Genomic DNA, 7,128 nt, shown 5'->3' with positions numbered 1-7,128 from the left:
AGAGAGTTTCCAGCAAACTTCCAGGAAGTTTCCGAAGGAAGTTTCCAGAGGCGGACATTGTTGTATTCCAGGGAAGCTTCCAGGAAGTTACCAAAGGTAACTTCCGAAGTTGCCATGGGAAACTTCCTGGAAGTTTTTGTGCTATCTGGGAAAAATATTGTAATGATATGATTTTTATTTGCTACGGAATTCCCAGTAAAAAAAACTAATTCAAACGGATTGAAATTAATTAAGATTTTTGGTAGAAAGCGGGATTCATTCAAGCTCTTTGTATATTCGATTGAATTTAATTTGCCTGAAGTTGTGCAAACGAATTCGCATTTGTAAGAAATGACCAAGGCATGCATTAAATTCGTGCTGACGAATTAAAAAAAATTAAAAGCCCCAAAACTTGTCCATTGAATTAGTAAGAATAGAAGGTTTGGAAGTTCAATACAGTTTGACGAATTCAGGAAAATTGCAACATAGCTCCAATTCGTATTTGTCACAAAGCGGGATTCACTGAAACTCTTTGTGAATTCTTTTTAATTTATTTCAATTAGTTTTTGTTTACTGGGTTCGCTCGCCGGATTAACAATTAGTGAATATTAGGTTGAGTATTACGTAATTTTGGTTTCTGCTCTGTGAATTCGAGAAGAGGTGTAGTCAGTAACGAGTCCAAATTTTAACCTTCGAAAGTGAATATATTATTGTTAATCAAAAGAAAATATTTAACAAATAATAAAAAGTAATAAATGTAAGAAAACAACAAGTATAAATATAAAAATTGTGTATATAAAATAATAGGGAGAGATGAAAAGGATCTTAACATTTGTTTCTCGTCAAAAGAAATACTTTAGTTAACATTAGAAATTCATTTAAATAAATAATACTAATTCTTATAGTTATTGGTTCTCACGGAGTTAAGTTGATATTTTGTTTGCATTAGATTTTAGTTACAAGTAATTACGCACTTTTATTTGCATTTCCGATGCAGGGATTTAATTCATATTCGCGAAACAGTTCTAGAATAAGTTTCCACGTTACGCGAGTCCGACGGTGCCTATGGCGCGCGTGCACTTCTAAGAATTAACTAAGGAGCACATAGGATGCTGCCGAAATTCTTGCCGTATAGTATGCGGTAACGAGTGAATATGAATATCGAGGATGGAAATTAATAAAACTAGGCGTACTTGTCAACTTTCCATTAGAGCACCCCTGGTTAGCAGGGCTGTTATAAAAGTGGAGGGGATGTGTACTAGACTTCGACAAAATATGTACTAGATTGTACTGTTACTAGCGCTGTTTCGTACTAGAATTGTACTTACTAGAACCAAAAGGGCGCGCGTTGCGTGCCCACTCCTAGTTCTTTAAGACAAAATAAAATCTTAATTTCCCAGGTGCGAATTTGGGTTGGCCGCCAGAGTTTGAAGGTTGGCCCAAGGTTGGCCTAACTTTGGCAAGCAAAGTCTTGGTTGCCAGAGTTTGCCCAACTTTGGCAAGTACTAGTGCCTACAGTTGGCCCGACTTTACAAGCCAACTATTACATGCAGAGTTTAACCAACCGTCGGGCCAACTTTGGCGACAAAGGTTGGCACAACTCATCCAAACGTAGTTTAAAAGACTTTCAGTTTCGATTGGCCGAACTCTGGGCCACGGTTGGCCCGACGGTTGGCAAAACTCAAGAAAAGCAGTATAATTGACTTGTAGTTTTTTGGTCGGCCGAACTTTGGGCCACGGTTGGCCCAACGGTTGGCAAAACTCTAGAAACGCAGTTTTATTGACTTAAACTTTCTTGGTCGGCCTAAATCTGGGCCACGGTTGCCCCGACGGTTGGCAAAACTTTTTGAAACGCAGTTTAATTGACTTACATTATTTTGGTCGGCCGAACTCTGGGCCACGGTTGGCCCAACGGTTGGCAAAACTTTGTCAAATGCAGTTTAAATGACTTAAACTTTCTTGGTTGGCCGAACTCTGGGCCACGGTTGGCCCGATGGTTGTCAGAACTCTGTGAATTGCAGTTTAATTGACTTACATTATTTTGGACGGCCGGACTCTTTGCCACGGTTGGCAAAACTTTGTCAAATGCAGTTTAATTGACTTATACTTTCTGGGTCGGCCAAACTCTGGGCCACGGTTGGCCCGACTGTTGCAGCTTTAATATACATTTTACGTTATGCACTCCCATGTGAGCGTAGCGTAGTGGTCAGTGTATAAGTCTTCGGTGCGTTAGGTTAGGGGTTCGATCCCAGCGAGCGTTAGATATTTTCGAAAATGTATGTATGAGATTGTGTTTAATAATAATAGGTAAAGGTTATATCTGATGTTCCCGCTAATAATAACGTGTTAATTGTTTAAATAATTTAGTTTTTTAATAATTTTTTACCTTTGGCGTTGAAGTTGGTCAAACTTTGAAAATTGTGGTTGGCCCAACTTACGCATCTAAAGTTGTACCAACATTGGCGTCAGTCTTTGGACCAACCATTGAAATGTATGGTTGGCACAACATATGCATTTTAAGAGTAGAGATGATTCTATCACTCAGTCGTATTTTAATAAATAGTGAAATTTAACGATCACTCCGAGTCAAGGAAAATAAAAATAAAAGAAATTCAATTCTTTTTACGTTTCGGCAGCACAGCTGCCGCATTATATGCATAATATGCATTTTAAGTTGGGCCAACTTCCATATGAGTTGTCGGGCCAACCATCGTCGCCATTAGACGGCGAACCGTTATCATCTGTATGGTTGGCCCAACCTCTGGCACGAGAAGTTGGAGCGACTTTGTAAAAGTTGGCCCAACTATAGGCCGACCAAAAAATCGCACCTAGGTTAAACCTTAATTTAATAAAAACCTGTTTATATTTTAAAAATTATTTTTCTGTTAATAAGATTGTTTAAAAGTTTTTCAATTTTTTTAATCTAAGTTTGACGACTTGCATTTTCTACAGTACCGTCCGAAATTGTCAGTCCACCCATTTTCAAAGGAATGACAAAAATTTTTTAACATAAAATTCATGAAAACTAAAATTTTTTTTGGTTTATATTTTGAAAGACGATAAAATTTTGAAAAGAATAAGACCTTACAGAAGTCATTTGGCCAAAATTTGTAGAAGATATTCTTAAAAATCGTCATTTTCAATGTTTTACAAAAATTTGAATAACTTCTAAAATAATGAACGCTTCTTAATAATCTTAGGCTTCTTTTAAAGACCATTTTCTACAGAACAAGAATTACTTATAGGCATTAACCTGTAATTTTTAACTTGGAATAAGCATGACGTCAAAGTTGGACAAAAAAATTCAAAAAATTTGAAATAATATTATTAAAAGAAAAATAATTTTTGAAATTCAAACATATATTTTTATTAAATTTTCTTGAAAAATCTACACCATATAATGTTTTATATATGCTCTAGAATAGTTTTTAGTACAAAAAATTGATTTCAAATTTTTCCAATTTTTTTGTCTAATTTTGACGTCATGCTTATTCCAAGTTAAAAATTACAGGTTAATGCCTATAAGTAATTCTTATTCCGTAGAAAATGACCTTTAAAATAAGCCTAAGATTATTAAAAAGCGTTCATTATTTTAGAAGTTATTCAAATTTTTGTAAAACATTGAAAATGACGATTTTTAAGAATATCTTCTACAAATTTTGGCCAAATGACTTCTGTAAGGTCTTATTCTTTTCAAAATTTTATCGTCTTTCAAAATATAAACCAAAAAAAATTTTAGTTTTCATGAATTTTATGTTAAAAAATTTTTGTCATTCCTTTAAAAATGGGTGGACTGACAATTGCGGACGGTACTGTAAGAAAAAAATTACACGTTAATGCCTACTATAAATAATTCTCATTCTGGAGAAAATCACCTTTAAAATAAGCCTAAAATCATTGAAAAGCGTTCATTATTTTAGAAGTTATTAAAATTTTTGTAAAACATTGAAAATTACGATTTTTTAAAAATGTCTAAATAAAATATTGGCCAAATGACTTCTGAAAGATCTTGTTCTATTCAAAATTTTATCATCTTTTAAAACATAAAAAGAAAAAAAAATTTAGTTTTTATACATAATACGTTTTAAAATGTTTTTCATTCACCTGAAAATGGGTATGGTCTCCAAATTTTGACCGCTGTGCATATTATATTTTTATTAGAGTTTTTCTTATATTTAATATTGAAATAATATTAATATATATTACAAAACTAATTGTGTTCGTAATATTAAAATTTAATTCTAAAAGTTACAGATGCTGAAACTGTAATCCAATCTCTTTAAATCTGAATAAGTGAAATTTCACTTATTTTAAGTGAATATTCACTTATTACATGTTTCAAAACTCTTCCACGTAGAATAAGTGAATATTCACACATGAAATAAGTGAATTATATTCAGTTATTCAATAAGTACATACTCACTTATTAATAAGTGAATATTCAAATATGAAATAAGTGAATACTCACATATTAAGAAGTGAATTATATTAACTTATTGAATAAGTTAAAATATATTTTTTATTTAAATGAAAATAAATAATCAGGATCAATGTTTAAAAAAAAATATTTATTTACTATCACAACTTGTTTTACACTCTTTTCTCTTCTCATTATTAATCTGAAAGTTATAAACATATCAATTTTTCAACTTTTTTAAGCTGAATCCCCAAACGGTCACCCATCCTAATATTAACCGCACGTAACGTCGCTTAACTTTGATGATCTAACGAGAACTACCACAATGCCACTTAATACGTCGCCTTATATTCATAGAAAATTATTGGGTGCTACTTATAAAGAGTTAGCTTATTGTCTTGTACTTTAACGTTTTGTTCAAGATTTCTCTTATTATATATATAATAATAAGTAAATAAAAAGTTGGTTTTTATATTATATTATATTATATTATATTATATTATATTATATTATATTATATTATATTATATTATATTATATTATATTATATTATATTATATTATATTATATTATATTACATTATATATTATATTATTTATAAATTTATTATTTTTATATTATATTATATTTTATTATATATAATATTTAATTGAATATTTTCTAAAAATTTTATTAACATTTTAATGCCAATTTATATAATTAAATAAAATAAAAAGTTTTTAATGTATTAACTGAAATTATAAAAACATTGTTCCTAAATATTTAAAAGTATAAATAATTGAAATAATAAGTCACGTTATTAGCGCAGGTGGATTTCTTTTTAACTAAATATTTCACTTATAGATAAGTGAATTTCACTTATTGATAAGTGAAGACAAGTTCACACATATAAAAGTGAATATTTCACTTATGTATAAGTAGATTCTACTTATTAATAAGTGAAAAAAAGGTTCACACATGAAAAAAGTGAAAATTTCACTTATTTAGATTTAGAGAGATTATTATTGCACCTGTTTATTAACTTTCAAAGTTTAATTTTATACCTAAATATTCTTTTTTTTAAGTACGAGATCAAGCATTTTTAAAATGATTCTAGAAAGTTATTTAAATTTCTTTACAAGTTTAATTGATGAAAAAGTAGATAATGTTAGTGACTTAGACGGGAAAGTTGTTAATTTATTACTTGCATTTCTTAATTACAAAAAAGAAAAATTATTTTATATAATTAAAAAGTAGTATTTTACACAATTTTTAAAAACTTACCTCCTTATTCTTATTTTTAATCACAAAAATTTTTTTCGTCTTTTTTTATTTTCAAAAGAGAAAAAAAGTGTTCTTCACATTGCACTTTTATTTTTCTGTATTATATACTGCAAAAATCTGTTAATAAACTATAACTACACTGTAAAAAAAGAGAGTTAAATTTTAACTCCCCAGGGGATTCTATAAAAGTCGCACCCATTGGGGATTTAATGCCAGGGGAGTTAAATAAAGAGAGTTAAAACTTAACACCCAAATGCTAACTCCCAATGAAAAAATAACTCGCGCGGGTGTTGAATGAAGAGAGTTAGAAATTAACTCTATTTTGGAGTTGATTTTTAACTCGAAAAATTTCACTCCAAACTCCCGAGTCCGTTAACTCCCTAAAGTTTTTACAGTGTATATATACTCAAGTATAAAATAGACTACCAATGCAACTCTCTCTCTCTCTCTCTGCTCACTGGTCACTCAATAGACTGCCTACTGGTTGAAAGAAACCCTTCAAACAATAGGCCAGGTACTCGAGCAGACCTTTCGTTTCTCTTTAAATTTTATATATATATATATATATATATATATATATATATATATATATATATATTTCAAATATCTTTCTGTCTCCTTCTTTCTAAATAAATAACATAAATCGGTCCCTGTTTATAACGCAGAAAATCTAACGCTATTGCTTTCTTTCTCTTTCGAGGATAAGCAACATTAGACTGTCTCTCTTTACCTAATTTGCATATCTACTCGTTTCATATTAAGGATTTTTAAAATAAATATCACGTAGAATAAATTAGAACCTCAAAACTGCGCGCGCACAAAAATTTAAAATTATTTCAGCCAATAGCGACCGTCATCATCGTATTTTAACCAATCGCGACCGTTATCATGTCATTTTCACAACCAATCACGACCGTCACACTCTAGCTCCAGCCAAAAAAATATCTGTTTTTCTATTAAGGATTACAATTTTTCTTACATTTAATATTGAAACAATATTAATATATATTACAAAACTAATTGTGTTCATAATATGTAATTTACAAAGTAAGAACGCTACAGATTTTTTCCATCAGTTTATTATAAATTTTATTATATCTTACTTATCTTACTTATATATTATTATATTAAAACATCAAAGATGTTTTTCTTGGGATTAAATTATTCTCTGATAAATTATTTATTACTATGTAGGGGAGAGTGGGGTAAGACGGGCTTGCGGGTAAGACGGGGTACCGGCCCTATTTAACAAACGAATTAACCAATCGCGATTATATTTTACATAATACTGCACCGAGACGATAGTTTCTTGATGACAAAACCTAAAAGCCATAAGAACAAATCTTTTATCCATTTTACTAAAAAAACTGTTTTCGACGATTTTCTTGTCATTTTTTCACTTTTTTTAGGAGGTGTTTATTATTTAATAATAACAGTTAATGAACTGTATAAATTTTGTCTAACTTGCA

This window comes from Leptopilina heterotoma, unplaced genomic scaffold (genome assembly GCF_015476425.1).
Source record: "Leptopilina heterotoma isolate Lh14 unplaced genomic scaffold, ASM1547642v1 Lhet_47, whole genome shotgun sequence".
NCBI lineage: Eukaryota > Metazoa > Arthropoda > Insecta > Hymenoptera > Figitidae > Leptopilina > Leptopilina heterotoma.
Note: the sequence above shows the minus strand (reverse complement) of the source record.